Source organism: Arachis ipaensis, chromosome B07, assembly GCF_000816755.2.
Source record: "Arachis ipaensis cultivar K30076 chromosome B07, Araip1.1, whole genome shotgun sequence".
Lineage (NCBI taxonomy): Eukaryota > Viridiplantae > Streptophyta > Magnoliopsida > Fabales > Fabaceae > Arachis > Arachis ipaensis.
The window spans coordinates 8,809,406-8,824,447 of record NC_029791.2 but is presented as its reverse complement, the minus strand read 5'-3'; positions in this window follow the sequence as shown (position 1 = coordinate 8,824,447).

Sequence of the window (15,042 nt, the reverse complement as noted above, 5' to 3'; positions counted from 1 at the left end):
TTCCATTGTCTTAAAAATTGTTTTCATTAAATATTTTTTATTTCTACATCTTGCCTTTAATATATTGTAGTGGCAAGTTTGGAATCCGATGCATGTTGGTTGTGGATTGATTTTAAAGTTTAGTTTTTAGTTTTTCTAATTTTTGTAATTTTAATTTTTAGTTTTCATCTTGTGTTAAATATTTTTTATTTTTTATTTTTGTTGTTGGAAGCAAACATATTAGATCATTGGCTAGTAAAGCCCATCTGTCTGAAACGGGGCAATGATAAAAATATTACTTTTATTACAGCACATTAAATAATTTGAGACTAATCAAATTAAATGCTCTTTTTTAAAACCATTAAAAACTGGACAATGAATCAGTTACTTGTATTAAAAGTATCAGATGCATCATTCTCCTCATCTTAACCGGTGTAGGCTATAACTCACCCTCATGTTCTCAGCTCTATGTTCTGTTAGTTCAGCACAAAGCCACAAACAAGCCTTCACCAAACACTTTTGCAACACCTGTGCAGCGTCTGACAGTACTTCTCAACATTTGCACGTGTCGCATTCACCTTTATTTAGAGGAAATATTTGTACATATTACTATGTACCGTAGTAATCTCCTTGAAATTATTGCTCATAGTTCAATATTCATATTCATATCCATTCCATACTACTTAGAAATCACATAGCATAAAAGAGTAACTCCTAGAAGAAAAATATAGGTAACCAACAATATTTTTAAATAATGTGTGAATAATATGAATTAATAAAGTTAAAAGAGTAAATTAATTTTAAATTTAATTAATAGCATTAAATTAGGGTGTAGTATATTTTTATTTGATTGGTGGTTGTTCATGTTGTTCAAGATGATCATTGTTTACCAAACACTCCTCCTCCCAGAAATTATGGTCCAAAAAGCTAATAAGTTTTTTTCTTACATATATCTCATGATTAATGATAAAATATTAAAAATTGTTAGAGAATCATTAGAATCAATTTAGTTCAATTAGTATCGTCTAGTATATCTGTATATTAATTGTAGGATTCTATGCCTTTATTGCTTTGATTCATTTACCACCTATAAATACCCCTTGTATATTATACCTTTCATTACAACTAAATAATACACTTTTCAGATTACTCTCTCAGTCTCTTGTTTCTAACATGATATCAAGAGCTTAGGTTATTTTTTTTTCAGCCACCATTGGTCCATAATTCTTTTGTTTTTTCTTTCGGCAGCCTTCTTTGTCCTTGATTTTTCGTTTCTTTTCGACGCTTTGGTTCGTCATCACCTACACCATCGTCTTCGTCTCGTCATCACGAGTTCAATGAGTCTCGAAACGTCGCCGGAAGCCTCCACACGTGCCGCCACGCGCCGCCGGAAGTCGCTGCCGTCACCAGCTTCTTCTCCTCTCCAAATTCTTCTCCGACCATTGGATTGCGCGTTTGATCAAAGGTTCTGCGGCTCCCACGTGTCGCGTCTCTGCTTGCCCACCCAGCACCGTTCGATCTTCAGCCACGATCCACCCGTCCAGAGCGCGCCACATGTCGTGGCCTCAACGCCTCCAGCAACCCACGCACGCGCCCGACCCGAACCAGACTGCTTCGCAACCCGCGCACCGCACCCGCTGATTCAGCGCTGACTAGGCTTCTCTTCTCCACTCAGACGTCACTAAGATTTTTTTGTGAGCTCTTTCCGATTTTGCCATCCGTTTTCTGATTTTCTGCTCCAAAATTGCAATTTTTCTTTCCTCTCTTTGATCTCTGAGACTACTATTATGGAAATGTCAGATGTTTTTGCTCCCACAGACAGAAAGGGTAAATTCTGTCGAAACTATAACCATTCTGGGCACCTCTTCTCCGACTGTCCTTCTGTTGAATGTCGCATATGTCACCAGAAAGGTCATATTAGCTACCATTGTTCACAACTATTCTGCCGTTACTGCAAGCTCTTTGGACATTTAATTACTGCCTGCCCTACTCGCCCACCACGTCCTGATCCAATCAACCCGTCTCCTGTCTCTCTATCAGATGTTTCATCTCTTCTTCAGCGTCTTCCCTCTATTTCTGGTAATACCCCTGCTGCTTTTTCGACCCCTTCAGGTAATTCTAAATGGTACTTTGACTCAGGTTGCTTTAATCACATGTCTCCGTTGCGTAATATTTTCTCGTCTCTGTCTACCACTACCAATGGACCTTCTGTCAATACTGCAAATGGCTCCCTCTTGCACGCAACACACAAGGGTTCTATATCCCAGTCTACTCTTAATCTTCATGATACTTATTACATTCCCAAATTAAACTTTAATCTTATTTCTGTTGGTCAACTTGTTGATCTGGGTTTTGAAGTCACTTTTTCCGTTTCTGGTTGTCGTGTACAGGATCCTCGGACGGGACTGGACGTAAGGTCGGAAGGTTGTTTGAACTCGAGAATCTTCATATTCCTTCTGTACCAAATCTCTGTGCTGCTTCTTCTCCTTCTACCCTTCACTTATGGCATCAGCGTCTTGCCCACACCTCCTTAGGAAAACTGCGTCCTCTTGTGTCTCAGGGTATTTTAGGTCAGGTTCCAAATGAATCATTTGATTGCATTTCTTGTCAAACTGCTAAACAACCTGCTTTATCTTTTCACAATAATTCATCTCTTGCTTGCTCTCCTTTTGATCTCATTCACTCTGATGTTTGGGGCCCCGCTCCCACTGCCTCTATGGGTGGAGCTCGATACTTTGTCGTTTTCATTGATGATTATTTCCGTTTTACTTGGGTTTATTTGATGACTAATCGCCATGAGTTACCTCAGGTCTATATCAACTTTGCTACTATGATTCAAACTCAGTTTTCCAAGGTCATTAAGGTTTTCCAACGTGATAATGCTATGGAATATCGTGATTCCAAACTCTTAACCTCTCTTGCGGAACAGGGTACTTTGTCTGAGTTTTCTTGTCCTGGTACGTCACAACAAAATGGTAGAACTGAACGCAAACACCGTCACATTTTTGACTCCGTCCGTGCAATGCTCCTTTCTTCTTCGTGTCCTGAGCGTACTTGGGGTGAAGCTGTTCTTACTGCTGTTCATGTTATCAATAGACTCCCTTCTTCTGTTCTTGGTAATGTTACTCCCTTTGAGCGTCTTTATCATACCTCACCAGATTATAGTTCTCTTCAAGTTTTTGGTTGTGTATGTTTTATTCTTCTTCAGCCTCATGAACATAGTAAACTTGAACCTCGGGCTCGTATGTGTTGTTTTCTTGGTTATGGCACTGAACACAAGGGTTATCGTTGTTGGGATCTTCTCTCTAAACGTATTCGTATATCTCGTCATGTTGTCTTCTGGGAATACCACATGTTTTCTCGATTCTCATCCTTTGAGTCCATTCTTACTACTCAGTCACCTTTGTTTACTAACCCCAATGTTGATCTTTTTCCTAGTGATGATTCTACAGATTCTATCTCGAGTGACCCTCCACAGCCTCCTGTTCTTCCGCCTTCTCCATCTCCCGATGATTCCAGACCGAACGATGATCCTGCTCCTACTGTCATGCCTCCTCCTCCCGCTCGTTCTTCTAGGGTAAGAAATCCACCTTCTCATCTTCTTGATTACCATTGCTTTTCTACTATTCTTCATCAATATGAACCTAAGACATTCAGAGAAGCCTCCTCAAACCCAAATTGGCAACAAGCAATGCAAGAAGAAATACAGGCACTTGAAAAAGTACACATTTGGGATCTGGTTGATCCTTCTTCTGATCAAGAAGTTGTGGGCAGTAGATGGGTATACAAGATCAAGACTCGTTCTGATGGCTCTATTGACCGTTATGAGGCCCGCTTGGTTGCTCAAGGTTGTACGCAAGAGTATGGTATTGATTATGAAGAGACTTCTGCCCCTGTCGCTCGTCTTACGTCTGTTAGAGCTTTTCTTGCCATTGCCGCGGTTAAAAAATGGTCTCTCAGTCAGATGGATGTGAAGAATGCATTTCTTAATGGGGATTTGAAAAAGAAAGTCTATATGAAATCACCTCTGGGATATCCTTGTCCTTCTAATAAGGTTTGTCTCCTTCGTAAGGCACTTTATGGACTTAAGCAAGCTCCTCGTGAATGGTTTGACAAGTTCAGCACTACCATATGCAGTCTTGGTTTTACTTCTAGCCCTCATGAGAATGCCCTCTTCATTCGTAAAAGCGAACATGGAGTTGTTCTTCTACTTTTGTATGTTGATGACATGATCATAACTGGGGATGATGTTGATGGTATCTCTTATCTCAAGGCCTCACTTCACCGTACCTTTGAGATGAAAGATCTTGGTTCTCTCAGCTATTTTCTTGGTCTCGAGGTCATCTCCACCGATGATGGCATCTATCTCTCTCAGGCTAAGTATGCTTCAGATCTTCTTGCTCGCGCTGGGATTACAGATAGTCGCACTGAGTCTACTCCTCTTGAGCCTAATGTTCGATTTACCCCTATGGATGGCACTGTTTTAGATAATCCGACTCTCTATCGACAGTTAGTTGGCGGTCTCGTCTACTTGACTGTCACCCGACCAGACATCGCCTATCCGGTTCATGTACTTAGCCAGTTCTTGTTAGCTCCTCGTACTACTCACTATGCGTCAGTTCTTCGCGTTCTTCGCTACATTAAAGGCACTCTATTTCATGGCCTTTATTTTTCTGCCTATTCCTCTTTGTCTCTTCAGGCTTACTCTGATGCTGATTGGACTGGTGATCCCACTGATCGTCGTTCTACTACTGGTTACTGTTTGTTTCTTAGCGACGCTCTCATCATTTCTTGGCGTGCTAAGAAGCAAACGTTCACTGCTCGCTCAAGCACAGAAGCTGAGTACTGTGCCCTCGCTGACACCACTGCTGAAGTTATCTCGGTTCGTTGGCTTTTCGAAGATTTGGGTGCTCCTCAGTCGTCCCCTATTGATATTTTTTGTGATAACCGCAGTGCTATTCAGATCGCCCATAATGATGTGTTTCATGAACGTACCAAACACATTGAGATTGATTGTCACTTTGTTTGGCAATGTATCCTTATTGATGCTGTTCGTCTCATTGCTGTTGGAACACTAGATCAGACTGCTGATATCTTCACAAAAGCTCATCACCCGACTCGTTTTCGGACTTTGTTATCCAAACTCAAGTTGGTATCCTTAGCTCCCACTTGAGTTTGAGGGGGGGATGTTAGAGAATCATTAGAATCAATTTAGATCAATTAGTATCGTCTAGTATATCTGTATATTAATTGTAGGATTCAAAAATGTTAACCTAAACTTTTATGATTATTTTAACTAAATAGACTAAACTATATGTTACTTTTTTTTTTGGTCTTCAACAATATGTTACTTTAATCTTACATGCAAAGAAAGTGTGCATCTAGCAGGAAAAAAAAGTGTCGTTTTCTACAAAAAAAAAAAAAAATGGAATTGAATTAGTCACGGCATTTTTGTTAATTGAGTGGCAGTGGCAAGATTGATGATCCATCGGAGGATTTCCATGGTGGTGCATATCAAAGATATAACAGAAAATGAGATTGAGTTCTAAGTATTGTGCCATATGTAGCCAAGGACTATTTTAAAGAAAAGTAGTGTTAAATTCATCATTATCTAATACAACTACATGGAAAAAAAAATTGAGTAGAGGGGTGAAGGATTACCATGTCTTCATAACACTTAGCAAAAGAAAAGAGGTAATCCTAAAGATCTATTTTGTGTTTAAACTTTATTCCAATAATATACAATATATAGATCAGATCTAAATACCTAAGTACGCTAGTAAAAATCCTTTTCTCCTTCGATGGTACGAATGCGTTATGCGTATCCACACCGAGACCAACTTTTGCTGTCAACTCCTTGACTAATGGACATCTGATCTAAATTGAGAAACCTCTTGCAACTCTTTGCAAACCATAAAATTCTTCTCCAAGAATTAGGCTCACATACATTTATGTGCGTAGAGGTAAAGGAATAACAACCCTTGTTATTCTCTCTGTCATTCTCAACTATCCTCTACTCTTGGCATACATATATATAGTATGAGATTTGTTACTGATTTTAAATTTGATTCTCAATTCAAATTTAAATCATATCTTTTTATTTAAAACTTGAATCTTTCAAATTTATGAGTCATATCATAACTCAATTTGAAACAAAATCAGTTAGGATCCACTCTATTACTGTGTTCATGTTGAGAATATCCTATTGACAAATATGCGGTAATTATAACCATTAGGAATTCTCAGAGTGAGTCAGTTCAATGGTCATATCTCTATATGCACCATATATATATATATATAATTTAATAAATGAGATCTATTAATCTTCATCCAATGAAGACCATTATATATATATTGATCTTTCCGGATTATTAATGTCCTTTTTAATAATCCTATGACCAAGAACAATTTAGATTAAATTATAAAATATTTATCTCTCAATATTATGATCACTATCACAATGATAAATCTCTAAATTTAATCAAGGACCTTATTATATTAACATTTTAATATAATAACAATAAAAAATTATTTGACACATGATTGATTGGATTGTGGTCATACTACTTATTCCCAACAATCTCCCACTTGCACGAGAGCCAATCATGATGGATTGGATCTTGGGCATACTATTATCACAATAATCTCCCACTTGCACTAGAGCCAATCAATCATGTGTATAATTTTTCAATGCACATTTGTGTTTATCAAAATTCTTTTGACCTTAAACACCTTTGCTCTTGAGCATGTTTGCTTGACCTTTTGTAAAATACACCTAGTGCATAATAAATATCACGTATTCTCAAAACATAAAATCTCCCACTACAATAGTGTATAATTTTATTTTAAGGACAATCCTTATTGAACATGATTATAAAAAATCTAAGTAACCATTAGATCTATCTTTATAGAATTGTATCATTATACAAATAGGCTACTTTTTCGAAAAGTTAGTTTGACGATCAAACCTTTTATACTTTCAGGAGAAAGTATATCCTCTATTGAGTGGTATACAGTTCTAATAAAAGTAATTATACTCCCATTCTTTCTTTAAGATGGAATCTCCTTTTTAAAAAAGGAGTTTAACCTCTTATCACAGACACTTTGTCATAAGAAGAGTGATAAAAATAATCTCATTATTTCTTTAGGGTAACCAATAAATCTCATTTATTGGACCTAATATCAATTCTATTGTTGTGCAATCTCTTAATACATATAAGACATCTCCAAACTCTAATGTTCTTGAGTTTCAGCTTATGCCTTTTTCATATCTCATATGGGTAAAAATTTGATTTAGTGAGAAATTTGTTAATTTAGCAACATTTCTAAAATGTAGTCTAAATATTTAACAAAATACTCAACTAAATCAAATTTCATGTTTCTTAAACATGATGGAGTACATAGAGTACTAGTATTTGTGCATGGAGAGAATTTCATTCTCTATTCAATAGAATATCAATTAGATAATTAGAGATTTTACTTTAAACTCTTATAATAAAAATACTCAATATCTTTATTATTGGTCAAACCAACCTTAAGAGCAATTTTGATTCGCATCCTCAATACTCATCTTGGATTTTTTTCAAAAAGATCACAAACCTTAATTATATTAGGGCCAATTATAAATTGTTCGTAACAAAATAAATCTCCTAAAATGCTTGCAAGAACAATTCTCACTAAAGCCATTTGCCTAATGGCATTCTAACTTCTAAAGTTGTTTAATTCAAAATATATTGCCCAATACTCCCAGTAGTTCAAATAAAATATTTGATAGTCATACTATCTTGCTTTGGGCATCATACATCTTCTCAAGATGTTTAATAATAAATAGTAAGTTGTCTTTGAAATTGGAATTCATGGTTGTCAAAATAATCCATATTGCAGTAAAGCAATATTCCAAATTCTTCACAACTTCTAACTATTCTATAACCAAATTTATTATACAATATTATTTCAATATGATTATCATGTCCATGATAACCTTTTCATACATAAGAACAATTCTCAATGTATAGCCAATTTATTACTTTCAAAGTATGCCATACAAAAGATGGACATATTTAAAAAATTTAAAATATGAAAGTAAATCAAGAAATCTATATTTCTGTTAAAATTATTTAGAATCATAAATGAGTACCTTGGTTGTCAAGTTATTACTCATACCTATTCTAAATAAATATGATTAAATTGTATCACATACAATTATAATCTCAAATAATTATCTGGTTGTCAGACAATTATTTAACTGAATTATATTTTATACCCCTAGGTTGTCTAGGTTCAAGTATAAAATTAATTCTCCTTATACATCGTCATATGCATAAATAAATTCTATCTTTGAGTACAAGTGTCCTGGTTGTCAGGTTGCTCCTTATAAACAAGAGATAAATTTATTTTTTTTGGCAAACTCCTAACTTTTAGGATTTATCTCAATTGTTAGAGAATTTCTACCAGCATTCATGGATTAAATTTTACACTCCTAGGTTGTCTAGGTAAATATAAAATTAAATCCCTAATACATCAAATGTATATACTGATTAGTATCTTGAAAATAAAACTCCTGGTTGTTAGGCCGCTCTTTATAATCAATAATATTAGAAAAACTAATTTCTAAAATTATAGTGTTCAAAACACATAATCAAATCAAAATTTGATTTTTCATGTACTAACGTTTAGCTTTAAAAAATTATCAAATCAAATTTGACCTTTATATATATGCTTATATATATATATAAGAAACAAACAAAAGATATTTTGCATCTTATTCCTTTTATTGTGATCAAAATCACAATAAAATTTAATATATAAATAAAATCAAACAAAATATTTGATTATAAATATAACTTTTATATTAAAAGAATGATAATTTAATCAAAATTAAATCATTAAAATAAATTAACTATTAATTTATTAGAAAACCATTTCAATGGAAATAACTGCATCGCATGCTTAAAAAAAATTTTTGAATTAATCCTATTAATTTACAAATTTAAGAAAATAGGAATAAAAATTTAAACACAAAAAAGCCAAAGCTCTGATACCACTGAAGGATTACCATGTGTTCATAACACTTAGCGAAAGAAAAGAGGTAATCCTAAAGATCTAGTTTGTGTTTAAACTTTATTCCAATAATATACAATATATAGATCAGATCTAAATACCTGAGTACGCTAGTAAAAATCCTTTTCTCCTTCGATGGTACAAATGCGCTATGCGTATCCACACCGAGACCAACCTTTGCTGTCAACTCCTTGACTAATGGACATCTGATCTAAATTGAGAAACCTCTTGCAACTCTTTGCAAACCATAAAATTCATCTCCAAGAATTAGGCTCACATACATTTATGTGCGTAGAGGTAAAGGAATAACAACCCTTGTTATTCTCTCTGTCATTCTCAACTATCCTCTACTCTTGGCATACATATATATAGTATGAGATTTGTTACTGATTTTAAATTTGATTCTCAATTCAAATTTAAATCATATCTTTTTATTTAAAACTTGAATCTTTCAAAGTTGAGAATATCCTATTGACAAATATGCGGTAATTATAACCATTAGGAATTCTCAGAGTGAGTCAGTTCAATGGTCATATCTCTATATGCACCATATATATATATATAATTTAATAAATGAGATCTATTAATCTTCATCCAATGAAGACCATTATATATATATTGATCTTTCCGGATTATTAATGTCCTTTTTAATAATCCTATGACCAAGAACAATTTAGATTAAATTATAAAATATTTATCTCTCAATATTATGATCACTATCACAATGATAAATCTCTAAATTTAATCAAGGATCTTATTATATTAACATTTTAATATAATAACAATAAAAAATTATTTGACACATGATTGATTGGATTGTGGTCATACTACTTATTCCCAATAAGAGGCAATTATATTCATTGAAATTTGACATCGAAATAATTAATTTTATTTTTTAAAAAATTATCAATTAAGTCTTGTACAATAATAAATCGTAGATATATTATGCTTTTCTGGTAATAATTTATTGTGTAAAATTTAATGACATTGCTTATGTATATTCTTAATTAAAGTGATGTAATTGTTTATGGAAGATTATCACAAAAATAATTATTTTTAAAGTGAAATTTCACTTAATTTGTTGGAATTCATGATTCAAAGAACAGTGGAAAAGGATTATATAAAAGCTCATTAAATAATACATATTTTAGTGTCCCCTTATTTATACATAAAAAAAATATTATTAGAGATAATAAAATATATGGACAACTTGATTTCATTTTGCATTATCTATTAATAAAGAAATATAACATGTTTATTATCTACTATAATAAAAGATTAATTGATGTATTTTTTTTAAAGACTAGTTTATCTGGAGTAGAAATTCTCATAACTTAATTGTCACTTCATTAAAAAATTTAAAACTAATTAACATTTCCTTTATATTTTCAATTAAATATTGTTTATGATAAGTTTGACTAGTGTCATATATGTAAGACATTAGAAAAATAAATTGGAAAAAACATGCATCTCGAAAATGAATCTGTCCATGATAACGAGAAGGAGAACGATGCTCATTTAATGCCTGCATTGGAGGCCTCGTGTTTCCTCTTAACGTGGTGAGATGTCTGTTTTTCTTCAACAATATTTTATTGTCTTCAAAACTATCGTCATTATATTTCAGACAAACCAAACGACAACCTTCTAAGTCTCACCTTAGCTTCATTCCGAGGTCTTCAACTTTTAGGTCATACATACATCTCTTAGTTACAACTTATCTAATCTATGTTTTGCACGTTCCCATATTAATTAAGAGTTTTGCTTAGTATATTTATTAAAGTGTTGAATATTCAAAAAGAAAAAGTCTAGGGTCAGCAACTTTTCAAATTCTGGCCGGCATGTAACGAGCAAAAAAAAGTGGGTCATTGGATGAAATTCCACACCATTAAAATCATCTTGATGGCTACAAATATCAAAAGTTGTTGGTCCCTAGCACTCTTCATTAAAAAATAAAGATAATTCGTAATATATTTATTGAATAAGTTTTTTCTTTTTTTTTTTTAACTTCTAATATATTTGTGAACATGTTTTGTTTTTGTATAGTTGACCAGAGATTTTAAGATAATGCTACCACTACTTCCTCTAGGGATTCTTTTAATGTCTTATTATCTATGTAGTTGTAAAATTTTGAGAGACATTAAAAACAATTTAACGATAGGAGACCGTCATACCAGCATTACCATGAAAGGAGAGCTGTTTTATTTTGGAATCCATGAAATGAAAAAAGAACTCTCTGAAGTTTGAATCATGTGATGCAATTAATGCAGGGAAACCTTAGGGTTTGTACCACACTATAAATACAACTCTCAACAACAATCATATCTCTACTGAAAGGAGCCTAATTTATAATAATCCCTACAAATTAATTACATGTCAGGAATCTCATTAATATCTTGGTTTGAGTATCTATACATTATAGGAAAATTTTATGATGTCTATTATTTAATGTGAAATTTTTATTGAATTTATTTTTTTAGATTTAGCTAACATGTGTCTTTAAGATAAGCACTTGATTATATTTTTCTTGAGACAAAAATATAGAGATATAAACATTAAAGATATGAATATAAATTATTAGTGTATATATATTGTGTTTGGTAAAATATTGACATAATAAAATAAAAAAAGTCTATATTTTGTAAATATTAAAAATAAGAGACTAAATTGGAGAAGGGATGGTATATTATTGAGTGTATTCAAGTTGTCTGGAATGATACAATATAAAAAGGTATTTATAGGTGCTAAAAGAATCGAAATAATAAAAACGTAATATCCTATAATAAATATTCAGATATGCTAAATAATGCTAATTGATCCTAATTTATATTCTAACATCCCCTTCAAACTCAAATGACAACTTGAGTTTGAAACTTATTGAAAACAAAGAATAGAACGGGTGCAGACGGAACTGCCGGAAGGAAGCGCAGACGGAACTGCCGCTTGTCTGAAGGAAGCGCAGACGGATCTGCCACAAAGAAACGCAGACGGAACTGCCTCAAGAAAACAAAGATGAAAGGCAAACGAAACTGCCAGGAGAGAACGCAGACGGAACTGCCAGGAGAGAACGCAGATGGAACTGCCATGAGAGAACGCAAACGGAACTGGCGAAAGAGAGCGAAAACTATATGATTTGTTCATGAGAATAGGTAAGCAGCAGATGACAATGATGTTTGATCATTCGACTCGAAAAAACACAAGACAGAGAGAACATGCTAGTTGGTAAAGTGAAAAAGTATCAAAGGAGTGACAAAAAGTAAGGAAAAATGGCATAGAAAAAAAAAAGTGCAAAAACTATGGTGATTTCACCGCAAGGAAAATAACATATCATCTTCAAAGAGGATACCATGACTCTGATACCATGTTAGAAACAAGAGTCTAAATTGGAGAAAGGATGGTATATTATTGAGTGTATTCAACTTGTCTGAAATGATACAATATAGAAGGGTATTTATAGGTGCTAAGAGAATCGAAATAATAAATATTCAGATATATTAAATAATGCTAATTGATCCTAATTTATATTCTAACAGTCCCTTCAAACTCAAATGACAACTTGAGTTTGAAACTTATTGAAAACAAAGAATAGAACGGGTGCAGACGGAACTGCCGGAAGGAAGCGCAGACGGAACTGTGCATGTTAATTAAATTTTATTTTTTTATAATAAATTTTTAATTTTTATACTTTTAAATTAAATATTAATTATTTAATCTTTTTAAACAATTATACATCAAAGATTTAGGCACCATATATAATAAACACTATGGAGTATATTTGCATAACTGCTTTTCAACATGAGTACCTATTACTACTAGGCAGCATATATCATAAACTTCTGCAGCCATTGGGACCAAAAAAAAAGAAGGGAAATCTATATGATCTCATATGATCTTAATGACAATGGACTAAATGAAATATAACATATTACTGCGTGCAGCAGCGGGTACACAGCAAACAATGAGCTGGGCGAGGAATCTTTGATTTCTATATGTTTTATTTTAATGTACGTATATGAAATAAGAAAGTTAGACGATATAGCTAATGATAGAGTTTATGGTGAGACTGGAAGACAAGAAAAAAAATTCTAGTTATTAGCTTCCGTAAGAAATAATATGTAAAAAAATATATATATTGAAAATAGATGTCAAAATATTGATATACTAAGCACATACATAAAAATATTAGATATTTTTATAACTTAATTTCAGTTTAAAGAAGGAATAACCAAATTGATGCATTAGTGGTAAATAGATGATAGATGAGGAATCAAAGCAGAATTAAAATTGTTATAATAGACTTTTACAAGAATTTGTATCATCAGAAAACGTCATTTTTAATAGATTTTTAAGATGAACTAATAAATAAGATACAAAAAGAGGAGGCAACAAAATTAAAAAAGATGCCTTCAGCTGAAGAAATAAATGATACAATTTGGGATTGCGAGTCGTCTAAAATTTCTGTATGTGATGATTGTAATATGATCTTCATAAAAAAGTATTGGGGGGATATTGGTTCTAAGTTCACTAGAGTTGTCATAGATTTCTTTCAGTCGACTGAACTACCAAGATATTCTAATGTTACATGAGTGGTGTTGGCTCCAAAGTTTGTGGGAGCGAAAGAGATTAGAGATTTTCAGCCTATTAGCATAGTAGGATGTGTGTACAAGGTCACATCGAAGGTGTTGGTGCGGAGAATAAGGAGGGTAATAATGCCAAGTTTAGTAGGAGAGACTTAGAGTACTTTTGTAAAGGGAAGGAATATACATGACGAAATTTTGATTGCATGTGAAACGATAAGAAGAGATCGGCAATAATTAAGCTAGACTTCAAAAAAGCTTACGATAAAATAAAGTGGAAGTTTGTGGACATTGTATTTCAAAAGATGAGCTTTGGACAAAGATGGAGATGGTGGATTAAGAAATCTGTATGCACATTGTCTATGTCGGTTCTGATAAATGGGTCGCCATCTAAATCTTTTAAGATGGAACGAGGCTTAAGATAAGGTGATTCTCTTATTCCATTCTTATTTGTTCTTATTGTTAATGTTCTTCATAGAATGGTAGGAGAGGTAGTAAAACATGGAAGGATATCTCATTTGTTGGTTGGAAAGGACAATGTTGAGTTGTCTCACTTGCAATTTGCGGACGACACCATACTTTTTTATCCTCAGAAAGACTATCAGAAACTACAAGCGATTTCTGCGGTGTTTTGAGATGATGTTTGGTATGAGCATTAACTTTGATAAATTTAGCTTGATTCCAGTTAATTGCGAGCAAGAGTGGTCATAAAGGATGTGTAGATTGCTAGGGTGTAAAGAAGTTTCGTTGTCAGTCAAATATCTTGGTATTTTTTTGGGAGCGAATCCGATATTGGTCAAGACATGGAAACCAATTATAGACAAAGTGAAAGAGAAACTCAACTTATGGAAAGCCAAAACGCTTAATAAAACTGGTTTTACAGGCTGAAATACTCTCGGAGGACATTACAAGTTATAGTTTCACTAGTTCTATTTGGAAGAGATTGGTACTATCAAGACTTGAGTTATTCGTCTTATTTGTATTAGTTGGCAGGTCAATACTAAGGAGGGATTAAGTAGATTTGACATTATTGATCAAGATGATAATATTTGTGTTTTATGTAAAAAAGATACTGAGAATGATTATCACTTGTTTATTGGGTGTGAGTTTATTTGGTAGGTGTGGTGTGCATGGTTGATTGCCTATAATAAATTATGGTCTAGAATAATCAAACAATATTTTGTGAGAGGGACACACCTGTAAAGAAAGAAAAACGTATTAATAGATAGTTGATTGATTTCTTTTGCTATTATTTAAAATACGTGGTTAGAAAGAAACGACAAAATATTTAGAAATTAAAAAGTAAGTACATCAAAAGTTATCAACACGTTGATTAGGAGTTACAAAAAATAGACTGATTTTAATTTTTTTAGTTGTTGATGACAATATTGGAGGCCGGTGACTATGAATTAATCTGTAATTGTTTGAC